A 13,230-nucleotide genomic window follows, 5' to 3' on the forward strand; every position below is an offset into this window, starting at 1 on the left:
CTTGAGAGCCACTCGGGAGGCTCCGCAGCTGCTTTTTGGATTGCAAGAAACCAGTCCATGCTTTCCCGAAAATAAATTCAGGCCGGTCGTGCGTCTTTGTCACAATGGTAGCCTGCCATCCTGGAGCGCCATATACAGTGGAGGCCCAAGAGCATTATGAGATCATAAGGTACCCCATCCTCATTATCAGTGCTTAAATAGCGAATTCCGTGCGCGTCAAGTGGTAGCTCTTTCTTTATGGTCCTTTGTAACACGTCCCAAAAATAAACCCCTTCCCAGCAGTGCAAAAAAACATGGTCTATTGTTTCAGGCTGTTTACAAATTAAGCAGTTCGATCCCCACGGTAAAAAGAGATCCTTTCCCTCTAGAAACTTTTGAACTGGTAACGTCCCGGTATGTAACTTAAAAAAGAAAGTCTTTACTCCTGGTGGCACCTGCATTTTCTTCACCCTTTTTAAAACATCCCCTCCCGGGCCTCCACTGTACAAGGCCCTGTACATGGGCTCTGGGAAAAAAATATCACAAAGATCATTGTACAACTTTTTCCTTTTGCTTTTCCACAAATAATCGGTGGAAAAACGTGCCGAAAGAAACCGAACGCTTGCTACAATCTCTTTGTAGTAACCAAAAGTTCCACCAGAGAGCTCTTCTGTGGATACCACAAACTCCGGCAGCAATCGCCGCAGCTTCACTTGGCACACGGTGCGCAAGAACGGGTCTGTGACGTCGCGAAAAAACAAAAAACGGTTCACCAGCTGCCTTAAAAAGAGGTGCCCTAGCCCTAGCCCCCCATCTTTTACCCTCCGGAACAGGTTCGTTCTGCTACAACGTTCCCATTCGGACGCCCATATGAAAACTGCAAAAATCCTGTGTAGCTTCTGAACGTTCACACGCGAGCAATGCAAAACCTGCATCACATACCAGAGTTTGCTAATAAAAAAAAGATTGCAGACTGTAGCTCTGGCGAAAATTGAAAGGCTGGTGCCTTTCCATTTCCCAGCTCGGTCACGTGCGTCTTTAATTTGCTCTTTCCAATAGTCCTCGCTATCGCGATAAGCATCGAGCGGAACACCCAAATACTTGCCCGGGGTCGTCGCCCATGGTACGTTGGCGAAATGGTCCGGGTGGGATGGCCACCATCCATGCCAGAGGCCAAGGCACTTGGACCAGTTAACCCCGCTACCTGTGACTTCGCTGAACGCGCGTACACACCCGACAGCTTCACTTATGCTCCCCTGATCAACCGTAAATACTGCAACGTCATCTGCATAGGCCAGCAGCTTAACTTCAGCTGCTTGTAACCTAAAGCCATTAATACTATTGTTTTCTATGATTTTCATGCACAGCGTTTCGATGTAAATACAAAACAAGAGAGGGCTGAGGGGGCAGCCCTGACGCACCGAACGCTGCACGCTAATGGGGGCCCCCAAACTCTTGTTAACAATCAGTCTCGTCGTGCAGTTTCGATACGCCAGGGCTACACCCTTACGGATAACTGAACCGACGTTCACATGGTCTAAAACGGTAAACAAAATTTCATGAGAAACACAATCAAATGCCTTTTCAAGGTCAATCTGAAGCATCGCTACTCGCCCATTGATGTCGTCACAGCTTTCAAGCACACTGCGCGCTTTGTGAATGTTGGAAAAAATTGAGCGCCCTTTGATTCCACATGTCTGGTGGGGTCCAACAATATCCGATATCACTGTCTGCAGTCTACGCGCCAATACCTTCATAAAAATTTTGTAGTCCACATTAGTGAGTGCTATGGGTCGATACGCTGTAACCAATTGTAATTTCTCTATATCATCCGTTTTAGGTATGAGCACTGTATGGGAGATCCCAAAAGACGGAGGCAATACGTTTATTTTATAGGCTTCATTGAAAATTGTACACAGCACTGGGGCAATTTCGTGCTTAAATTCTTTATAAAATGCCGCACTGAATCCATCTGGTCCTGGTGATTTTCCTAGGTTTAACTGATCTATCGCGTGCTCTACCTCGCTGTGAGTTATTATTAGTTCCATTTTCTTTTTGCTTTCTTCGTCAAGCCGTGGCATTGCACCAAGAAACTGATGCGTAAAGGCTACTGCGTCTACAGGAGTCGATGAAAAAAGCCTCTGGTAGTATTCATTAAAGGCTTCTTTGATGTGGTCAGTGTCTGCCGATAAGATACCTCCCCATTCTATTTTATCAATGTGATTTCTTTCAGCGCGCGCTTTTTCTAGACCAAGAGCACGTTTCGATGGCGCTTCGCCAGCAGCTGTGTCTTCCGCCCTTGCCCTCACTAGTGCTCCGCGATAACGCCGTTCTTCCATAAGCTCTATCTTTTGTTTTGTTTTCCTGACATCTTCTATCCATTTCCCAGGCTCTTTGCATTCCTGCTTCATCAGCGTTTGAAGCAGTGCCCTTAGCTCAGCTTCGTCTTGTTTTTCCTTATAACGGATACATGTCGCCCTTTCTATTGCTTTGATTTTTAAAGATTCTTTACTTAGCTCCCACTGTTGCCAAATCTTCAGGTTCTTGCGCGGGTTTATTTTACCTATTTCATCCTTTACTGCTCTGTAGTAGATTTCGTCTTGAAGAAGCGTGTTGTTTAGCTTCCACATTTCCCACGAAAATGCCTTGCTTCGGTTCACACTTCCCAGGCAGCACTCAACTAAACAGTGGTCTGAGAAGGAGACTCCCACAACTTCATAATGGTTGCATACAGGGGCAAGGTCGACTGATGCGTAAATGCGGTCCAGCCGTGCATGGCTTGAGCCCTGGAAATGAGTGAACTGCACTGTCCGCGCACCCTCAATAAGTTCAGCCACATCCTCAAGGTTTCCGTTCTCGATCATTCGCATCAACACTTCAGTGCTCCTGTCTCGAAACCCCCGGATGCTTGACCTATCGCGCGCATTAAGAACACAATTGAAGTCGCCTAATACAATGAGCCGCCTCTCCGTACAAAGGCGCTCTTGGAGGCTTTGGAAAAAGGCAACCCTTTCCTCAACCACATTCGGCGCGTACACAGTAACAATGCGCCACTCATTGCCGTTCAGACAAAAATCAAGCACAATACACCGGCCATACACACACGAAAAATAAGCCTGCACCTCTAGCCCCGGCATCTTCTTTACAAAAAGCACGCATCCATACGCCATGCCAGCTCGATGGTTTGGAATGAACAAAGGCGCGTCTAGTGAATACCGTGTCTTCGTTCACTCCCATCTTCCTCCCTTCCCTTAAGGCGAGGTTCAGGTGTCCACCGAGATATGCGAGACAGATACATTTCCTTTCCTCAAAAACTAATTTACCGACAAGCAAGACGTAGAGCCGAACGGGCGATGGCGTTCTGTGGACTCCTTGGCAGCGTTGCAAGACGCTATCGCGTTCCACACTCGGAGGCGAAGCTTAACATCGTAACCACACACAGTGACACTAGCAGCAACACCGCGCTTAAGGCTTTCGCCTTTCCGCGCTTTAGGTCAACAAAGCGCCCCCTGAATTTTTTTCTTTGTATCCCAGAAAAGCTTATGCTTTTAAGATATTACTACACAGCGCAGACAAACTAAATTTATAGTTCCATACTCCCTACATCAGCCTTCCTCCTTTTTAATGCCTGCGCCTCCCATTTTTCAATTGTTTCTGTATTTCTCTTTTAATATGCACGGCACGTTTAATCCAAATCAGTGCACTGAGTACGCAAACGAGATAACTTACATACAGTACTTTGCGCACAAAACGGAGAAACAAGGGCTGCTTAGACAATACTTTCAGTCAAGCCTGCAGCAGCGACAAGATGAGCTTAAATTCGTTAGTCTGTTTGTTTTCTCACGACACTGTTCATAATTCTTTGCCCAAGAAGGACCGAAAGTGACACAACTAAATAAAAAGGCGGCACATTCTTGTTTTAGTTGATGCGTGGGAGTTGCTTGCAAGTCCGGAAATCCTGCAGTACAAGACAAATATGGAGGTATCAAGAATCGCATCTATGACTGCGTTTGGCGATCAAAATATAATCTTCCACTCAGCGATGTTCTACCCCTACTTGCAGATCCTTGCTGCTCGGCGGTAGTGTTTACTGCAGCGGCTAATGGCCTCGCTAGTATGGGATTGTTTTTGTTTCTAGAGGGAAGGCGATGTCCCCTGAAGAGTCTCAGTACCGAGACCCACTTGAAATTTCGTTTCGTTCGCAAAGCGCGCACCAGGCATAAGCGGCTCATCGTGGAGGAGGGGGCGCTGGATGTTGAGTGCCAACCCGAGAATCGTTGAGCTGCTCAAGCGTTACTAGCGGGTCTTGATCGCTTACGAATGGGGGTACTGAGCTCTTAGGATATCCGAAAACGTGCATGTAAGTCGGATGCGAAACGCGCTACGACAGGTGCTCGAGTAAAAACTGGTTTTATCCAGATATTGACGCGAGTATAGAACACACTCTCTGAAAATGTGAACGAACAAAGGAAAACCCATAGACAAAGCGGAAGCACTTCACTTTTTGCGTAGTGCGTTGATTCTGGAAACATTTTGGCGATAAAACAAATTGGAGCTGCGCTCTCACATTCCTCAAATTTCTTCGCATTCGCCATAACTTTCACCTTCCGAAGTAACTCTCCTCCTTTTACTCCTTCTTTTATGGTCAGTACCGTCGAGGTGGTTCCCGTAGCCACTACCCTTCGTTTGCGCCTTCTAACACTCTCTCCACATCCTCCTCCTTCGACGCTAACCGCCCTCCAGTAGCGCATTTGTCCGCTCTCCCCATACTGTTTTTCTTCTCCAGTAACCTGGTTCCCATGGCAACCTCTATCCGGTTGAGCGTTCGTACTCTCTCGCCATACCCTCCACCTCCCACGGTAATCATCCTCCGATTGGCTATTCCTTCACTCTCGCCAAACCCAGCTCCTTTCACAGTAACCAACCCTGCGGATGGTTCCGGTGGTACCCACCCTCCAGTTACGCATTCCATCGCTCGTCATAGCCTCTTCCTACTACGTTAACCACCCTCCTACAGTGGTCACATGGCAGCGGACCCACTGGTTACAACTACTACTCGCGCTTCTGTTACGCACACGCTAAACCGAGGAAAGGGCGTTTAAGAGCTGCGCGTTTAAAGGAAGAAGGAAACAAGAAAGGAGGAAATAGAGGCAGAACGACAGAAGGAAGGAAGGAAGGAAGGAAGGAAGGAAGGAAGGAAGGAAGGAAGGAAGGAAGGAAGGAAGGAAGGAAGGAAGGAAGGAAGGAAGGAAGGAAGGAAGGAAGGAAGGAAGGAAGGAAGGAAGGAAGGAAGGAAGGAAGGAAGGAAGGAAGGAAGGAAGGAAGGAAGGAAGGAAGGAAGGAAGGAAGGAAGGAAGGAAGGAAGGAAGGAAGGAAGGAAGGAAGGAAGGAAGGAAGGAAGGAAGGAAGGAAGGAAGGAAGGAAGGAAGGAAGGAAGGAAGGAAGGAAGGAAGGAAGGAAGGAAGGAAGGAAGGAAGGAAGGAAGGAAGGAAGGAAGGAAGGAAGGAAGGAAGGAAGGAAGGAAGGAAGGAAGGAAGGAAGGAAGGAAGGAAGGAAGGAAGGAAGGAAGGAAGGAAGGAAGGAAGGAAGGAAGGAAGGAAGGAAGGAAGGAAGGAAGGAAGGAAGGAAGGAAGGAAGGAAGGAAGGAAGGAAGGAAGGAAGGAAGGACACTTAAGCTCTGCCTTAAGGGTATGACGCGATAGTGTAACGGCTTAATTCCCATATGTGCAGTTCATTCTCTACATTACGTTCATAGATCCCTGGGCATCCTCACACCCCTCCTGGCGCAGTAGTGCAGGGGTTAAGATATACTCAACTAACTTGCGATGGCAGGTGTTCCCAGCAGGGCCTTTCTCGGGCCCAGGTTGCTCTTTCAAAGCGACCAATCCTTAATTAATTTAACTGCCACCTGCCGCGGTGGGTAGTTTGTTCACTATCCGGTGGGCAGGTTGTGATGACGCCTCAAGGTCACGTGACCTAGGTGGCCCAACTGCCTCCTAGGTTGCTCTCTGAACGCCATGTGCCAGAGTCAAGGTCGTGATTTTTCGCTCACAACGCCGACGCCGAGCCACCGCGACGGCGCTAAATATGTTTGTTCGGTTCTTCATCTAAAACCTTTTCTAGTCCCTTCACAATTCTGAGTTCCCTGTGGCGTTGTAGCAGCCAGCAACAGGGCAGGAAGTCTTCCTGTACAAAAAAAAAAAACCCTAATCCCTCCCTGCCTCAGTGAGCGTTTCGAAAGTAGCAGCTTTCGAAAAGTATTATAGCTGAACAGACGAGTTGTTGATACATGTTAGGGGCAACAGCTAGAAAGACGGACTAAAAGAGAGACAGTACAGAGAGGAGGGAGAAAGAGAACGATCTCAAGAGAGGATTGTGGGCGGGATCCTCAGTCCAGGACTGCAGTAGCTTCCGCCGACGCTTTTGCGATGGCGACTAGCGCCTCCAGGTCTTCCAGGGTGCCGCTGGCCAGCGTCACCTCCCAGTGTTCCAGCCAGAGCGGTTGCATAGGATCCAACATGTTCAGGGTCCTGTACACAAGAAATGTGACTTTGATGATGGTGTGCACTTCATCTTAATAAAACACCGAAGCTATTATAAGATTTTTAAAAGATTGACACGCAGTCGGAAGAGGCAGGTTCGGTTTTTGAGCAACTTCATTGGCGATGCTTGCTCTCATGATTCTCGATCTGGGAGGCACACGTCAACACAGCTACGGCTCAAACGTTTAATTGTACTTGACTTCCGGGAAAAGAGAGAAGCTAAAACCTTCCTTTATTGTTTCCTCGAGGCGCAGTCGGAGCAATTACGAGTAATACTCTTCAAATAATATCAACGTCTACATTTTGATACAACACTCTGTGACACTGTCAGGTAAGTTGGCACCGCTAGGCCTACGATTGTTAGCCGATGAATAAGTTTCCTTTAAGTCCTACTATTATGACTTTGTTTCCATACAAAAGTTCCCTACCTGTTGCTCTGAAACTGCGTCAGCAGCAGTGATTTTATTCATCTATCTACTTACAAGAGTCGCGAGCGTTCTTATATTTGTTCCATTGTTGAGAGCACTAGAAGTTCTGCTTCCTACTCTCCATACCGCCTTCAAATGCATGTCACAGCATATTACATATCGTTTTCGCACTTCCAACCCCATTCAGTTGAAATCTCTCTGTCTTCCTTTCGTTGTCATCTACAGCCAAGCGACTCCACTTCCGCCTAGGGCTAGGAGAAGTCTCTTACAAGCGTCCACCTCCACTTCTTCGCATTATTAATGTGGGTCAGGTTACGACTTTCGAGAGCGTAAGAGGAGAATTGAACACCTGTCCAGTCATTGTTCTCGCCTACGGCAGACAGAATGCACTCTCGCTGCCGAGTTAATAGCGACGAGAATATACGTTCTCCATAGCGAAACATAATCCTGGGTCACTAAAGTACGCCTCAGAACATTGAGGCGCCGAACAAAGGCCGCTTTCTTAATTGCTTATCAACGTTGAGGGGCGGGCGGCTGTGATATTAAGTGCATCGCACTGTGTGGGCGCACAACCCTCACTTCCCTGCGTGTTGCGTCAAGTTACAGGTTAATTACTGCCCTCAGGTGCATGGTGTTGTGACCGTACTTCTGACCACGTGGGCCCGATCAAGCATCTACCGTGAACAATCAACGAGGCCGACAACCTCGCGACGGCGGTGGGAAGTGGGATGCTTGGAGTGCCCCTCCGAGCCTCAGCGGATTAGTGTAGCAGGAATGTCAAGGGCCATTGTCAGCAGTAACCCCAGCGAAATTCCTTGAGCGGAGGTGACCACTATAGCGGCGAAGGCCGGAGACGCGCCGGAGGTATTGTCCGAGCGACCACAGCGGAGGCGACGTGCCGGCGCCGGTCACGCTGGCGGTTAATTGAAGAATTCTGTGTCCCCGACTCGCGTTCTGGGCAATCGGCGGGGAAGCAAGTTCATTCACCTGCTGGAAGACTTCGGGAGATTCCTTTCCCGCAGGGCTGGATGAGTCAGCATCTCCCCCTCTGATCGACCCAGCTGCGAGAGAGTGGAAAAGCCCGCACCTGCCCAGCCGTGGGTGGTAGCAAGAACGTCCCCTTCGGTCCATCCGATTGGACAGTGCTCGTCGAACATTATTCCCCAGCCAGGGATCTGGGGAAACCGAACGATATTTAACTCGGCCGTGAGTGTGGCCGAAAGAAGCCTGCTAGCTCCAGTCGACTACGGTTGACGAAGACGTTCCCCTTCCACTGAGAACCATTCTCAGTCCCGCTCTATGTAAATAATCATGTAACAATGTAAATACAGTTTTTTCCTTCACTTCCCCTACGGGGAGACGGGGAGTCTCCGGCCCACGTTTCCTTCCTCCTTCGGCACAGCGGCGGTGCTCTTGGACCCGATGCCTGGTGGGACACGCTACTAGCACGGCGAAATATATCAACTGGTTGGCAGCGGCGGGATCTTCCACGCTTGGTCCTGGCTTCAGCAGTGGTGAGCGCTTGACTTTCTTTAAGAATCTGCCAGGCTTGATAACTCTGGAAATTTATCACTACCTGTAGATTAATCTTCTGCACGTTCTCGCTAAAGCATTTCACGTAGCAGCTTATTTTGAAAGTCCTCGTTCGGAAGTTGCCATGGATTTGAGCAAACTAAAGAAGCCAGAGTTGATGTTGCTGTGTGAAAAACTGGGTATTGAGGCCAGGAAAAGTCACAGAAAGCCGCAGCTGATTGAGGCTATTAAGGAATGTGGTGCTAAGGAGGAGGGTGACACAATTTGGGAGACCTGGGAAGTCATTCAGGAGGGAATCAGGAACGCTAAGGAGGAGGCCGACAGGGTTGAAAAAGAACGCAAGGAGGAGGCCGACAGGGTTGAAAGAGAACGCATGGAGGAGGCTGACAGGATAGCTTTACCGCAAGGAAGCCGCTAAGGAGGAGGTTGACAGGATAGAAAAAGAACGCCTTCGTCTCAAGGAAGCCGATGAAAGGCAACTTGCTTTAATGCGTTTGGAGTTGCAAATTTTACTGGCGAAGCGCGCCGAGAGGAATTCGACATTAAATCAGGAGGTTTCGGCGCGAAAAGAAATTAAAATCGTGAATGAAAACTGCGTGTCTTTGCCCATTGCCCGCGTCGCAAACGAGAGCCCGCTCGGGGTGCGTCTGACCGAGGCAGCCATCTCCCAAAACCTGCCTAAGCAGCATCACTCGATTTCCTCAAATCGCTCGGATATGCTGCCCAAAGAAAAGGGCCTTTGTTTTGGAGATAACGCTGCGCAGGTCCTTACCACTAAGGCTCGTGAATTCGCAGCGCCAGCAGAGCACGTAGTTGAAGAGGGCAAACCTGACAGCGACTGTGGAGCTCCAAGCCAGAGCGCGGCGTTAGCTGAAAAGCGCGATGCCGCGCAGATTTCCCTTTCAACCCAGAAAGACGTAGGCGCAGCGCAAAAATGTCGTCCTCCAGAAAGCAGTCGCGCGCTGAAAGCGGCAACTGCAAGTTCTATTGTAAGCGAGGAATGCGCCTCAGCGCTGCCTCGAAACAATGATCAGTTTAACGATGAGGGAACGACAGCCGCTCGCGACCAAACACCCGAAAATGAGTTATGCTCCAATGAAACCAGCGTCTCTTTGCCAACTGGCCGCGTCGCGATTGAGAGCCCGCTTGAGGTGCGTCTGACCGAGGCAGCCGTCTCCCAAAACCTGCCTAAGCAGCATCCCTCGATTTTCTCGAATCGCTTGGATATGCTGCCCCAAGAAAAAGGCCTTTGTTTTGGAGAAAACGCTGCGCAGGTCCTTACCATTTCGAAGGCTCGTGAGGTCGCAACGCCAGCAGAGCACGTGGTTGAAGAGGGCAAACCTCAACCTGTAAGCCCGAAGCCTGTAAATTCTCACGGTGATGAGCTAGAGCAGGCTTTGTTACAAACAGACGATGAGACGAACGCCGGCGACTTAAGCCGTGACGGCTCCGCGCTACCTAATGACGAGCCAGCCCAGGACTTACTCACTTCTAGCACAGGGCCGGGTAAAGAGCACCGATAGTAGTGCAAGCTATAGTGAGTCTTCCGAATCAGGCACGAGTGATGAGCTGGGGCTAGGTGAGGAATTGAATACCAATCTAGTGTTGCCCCACTCAGATGGCTTTCTTGAACTCCTTCGTGTGGACAGAGAAACTTTCACCGCTGAGCAAGAGAAAGACCAATCTCTACGCAACTTGAGTCACCAAAGTGACATAGGTGTGTCACGGAAGAACATACCTTTCCAGCTCCGTTCTGGCCTGCTGTACCGCCAGTATAAGGATAGGAAAGGTATCCAACAAGACCAACTTACTGCCCGCGTCGCGATCGAAAGCCCGCTCGAGCTGCGTCTGACCAAGGCAGCCGTCTCCCAAAACATGCCTATGCAGTATCCCTCGATTTTCTCAAATCGCTTGGATATGCTGCCCAAAGAAAGGGGCCTTAGTTTTGGAGATAACGCTGCGCAGGTCCTCACCAGTTCGAAGGCTCCAGGATTCGCAGCGCCAGCAGAGCACGCGGGTGAAGAGGGCAAACGTGGCCCTGTAAGCCTTATAAATTCTCACGGTGGTGAGCTAGAACAGGAAATTTTACAAACTGATGATGAGGCGAACGCCAGCGACTTTACCTGTGACGGTTCAGCGATTGCTAGTGACGCGCCACGCAAACCAACTGCGAGGGTTTCCACAGAGCGACAGCGCACAGAGGTGGCCAAACGGGAAGAGTTAATTAAGGGGAAAGTGCGGCTCTTGTTGACTGCTCGACTGAAATCCGAACCGCGTGGCCGCCCCAATTTGGCACCTCGGTGCTCAAGAGTTCGCACCCGCCCCGTGGGAACACAAGCCAAGAGAACGCAACGCGCGAACCCGATCCGAGAGAGACGGATACGCTGGCACGGCCTTCGCACTCGTCTGTTCCCTTCTCGCGTTCTGCTTTCTGAGCGTCAGCCAAACTTCAGAACCACGAGACTTGGACGAGGAACAGTTAAGGGTCCTAAGCTGAAATTCCTAGCCTTGTGTCCTGTTGCACCTGCTAGAGCCGCTATCGGACCGCGGCCGCGAAGGGGGCGGCTGAAAAATAGGAACCAGTAAATTCCTTGAGTCGCAACGCTGTTTGTAGACGGATTCGAGGAATAATCCCGTCTTGAGTTGAATGCTTGTTTCTTTTGTTCATTTAACTCTCCTGTACAGAAATGCAAGCTGAAATTCCTAGCATTATGTAATGTCTCATCTGCTAAAGCAGCTGTCGGACCACGGCCGCGCAAGGGGCGGATATGACGCATAATCTCATATTGAGTTTAATGCGTGTTTTTTGTCTTTTGTTCATTACACTCTCCTATGCGAAATGAGAGCGAAATTTCGGAGCTTGGCATTGCGGGACTCAGTTCACATGCGTTGCCGAAAGGTGCGAGTAATGGCAACGCTGATGGCCTCAGCCGAAGCTTTCCCGTGTAATGCCCTTTCCTGACTCCCCGGACGTTAATCCGCTATGCAGATTTGTAGTTTGTTTTTTGCTTTAGCGGGAATCATTTTTGTCTGTTTTGTATGTGTGTTCAGCAGCTCCACCTTCCCTTTGTGCTCTCACGGGCGGTGGCTTTCTGTGACATAAACCGTGCTACGGCACCCCCCCAAAATTTTAGGAAATTTTTCCCTTTTGGCTAAACAAGCTCTGTGTATTCTGGTTTGGTCAAACTTGGAAACTTTCGGAGGAGGAAGTAAATTTCACGCGACAGCTCATTTTCTCTAAAGAGACTTTGTTGACCGAAAACAGCTTGGCAGTTCTTGAAGTCGGTTTGGCGCTTTCTGCTTGTTGGGCTTTGGACTTTGCTGGTTGAGCTCGTTACAGCTGTCAACGAAGCAAGAAGAACCTTTGGGCCCAGCTGTGACCAAAAGCCGAACGGACACAACTCCAGGTCTCTGCGCGCAGCAGCGTTGGCTGCAACCACTACGAGACCTCTTCGGGCGGCGGACGAGCTGTTGTGACCGTACTTCTGACCACGTGGGCCCGATCAAGCATCTACCGTGAACAATCAACGAGGCCGACAACCTCGCGACGGCGGTGGGAAGTGGGATGCTTGGAATGCCCCTCCGAGCCTCAGCGGATTAGTGTAGCAGGAATGTCAAGGGCCATTGTCAGCAGTAACCCCAGCGAAATTCCTTGAGCGGAGGTGACCACTATAGCGGCGAAGGCCGGAGACGCGCCGGAGGTATTGTCCGAGCGACCACAGCGGAGGCGACGTGCCGGCGCCGGTCACGCTGGCGGTTAATTGAAGAATTCTGTGTCCCCGACTCGCGTTCTGGGCAATCGGCGGGGAAGCAAGTTCATTCACCTGCTGGAAGACTTCGGGAGATTCCTTTCCCGCAGGGCTGGATGAGTCAGCATCTCCCCCTCTGATCGACCCAGCTGCGAGAGAGTGGAAAAGCCCGCACCTGCCCAGCCGTGGGTGGTAGCAAGAACGTCCCCTTCGGTCCATCCGATTGGACAGTGCTCGTCGAACATTATTCCCCAGCCAGGGATCTGGGGAAACCGAACGATATTTAACTCGGCCGTGAGTGTGGCCGAAAGAAGCCTGCTAGCTCCAGTCGACTACGGTTGACGAAGACGTTCCCCTTCCACTGAGAACCATTCTCAGTCCCGCTCTATGTAAATAATCATGTAACAATGTAAATACAGTTTTTTCCTTCACTTCCCCTACTCCCCGTCTCCGGCCCACGTTTCCTTCCTCCTTCGGCAATGCGGCGGCGCTCCTGGACCCGATGCCTGGTGGGACACGCTACTAGTACGGCAAAACATAACAATGGTTATCAACAGAGTTATAATCGTTTTTTTTTATGAACGTCCTCGCCTATTCTGCTGTTTACGTGCCTCACGAACTGTCCTTCCTTCCGGTGTAACAGGCTGGGAGCATCGTTGTGAAGCGTGTTCAGCGGGTAGGTGGCGCCTATATCGCCACACTTAGTGTCACCGGGTGTCCTTGTGTGGGCAGCGCGCCAAGCTCGAGACGAGCTAAGCAAACCCGTCGGGAGCATTATCGGCTCCCGTTTCGAGGGCGCCCTTCCTTGGCTGTCTCCTGCATGCGCCGCTCCTGTCAGGGTTCCTTTCTCGCCGGAACACACGCGCCGCGAGTGCCACCGGCGAATCGGCTCGGAAGGAGCGGCAAGACGCATTATCGGGTCATTGCGTGCGTCTAGCAGTGCCAGAGCTACGGTTATTGTGGACGGAAGCACGAAAATCTCAATGCTGCGACGATGTT

The sequence above is a fragment of the Amblyomma mixtum genome, chromosome 6 (assembly GCF_055824585.1).
Source record: "Amblyomma mixtum isolate Tamu chromosome 6, ASM5582458v1, whole genome shotgun sequence".
Taxonomy (NCBI): domain Eukaryota; kingdom Metazoa; phylum Arthropoda; class Arachnida; order Ixodida; family Ixodidae; genus Amblyomma; species Amblyomma mixtum.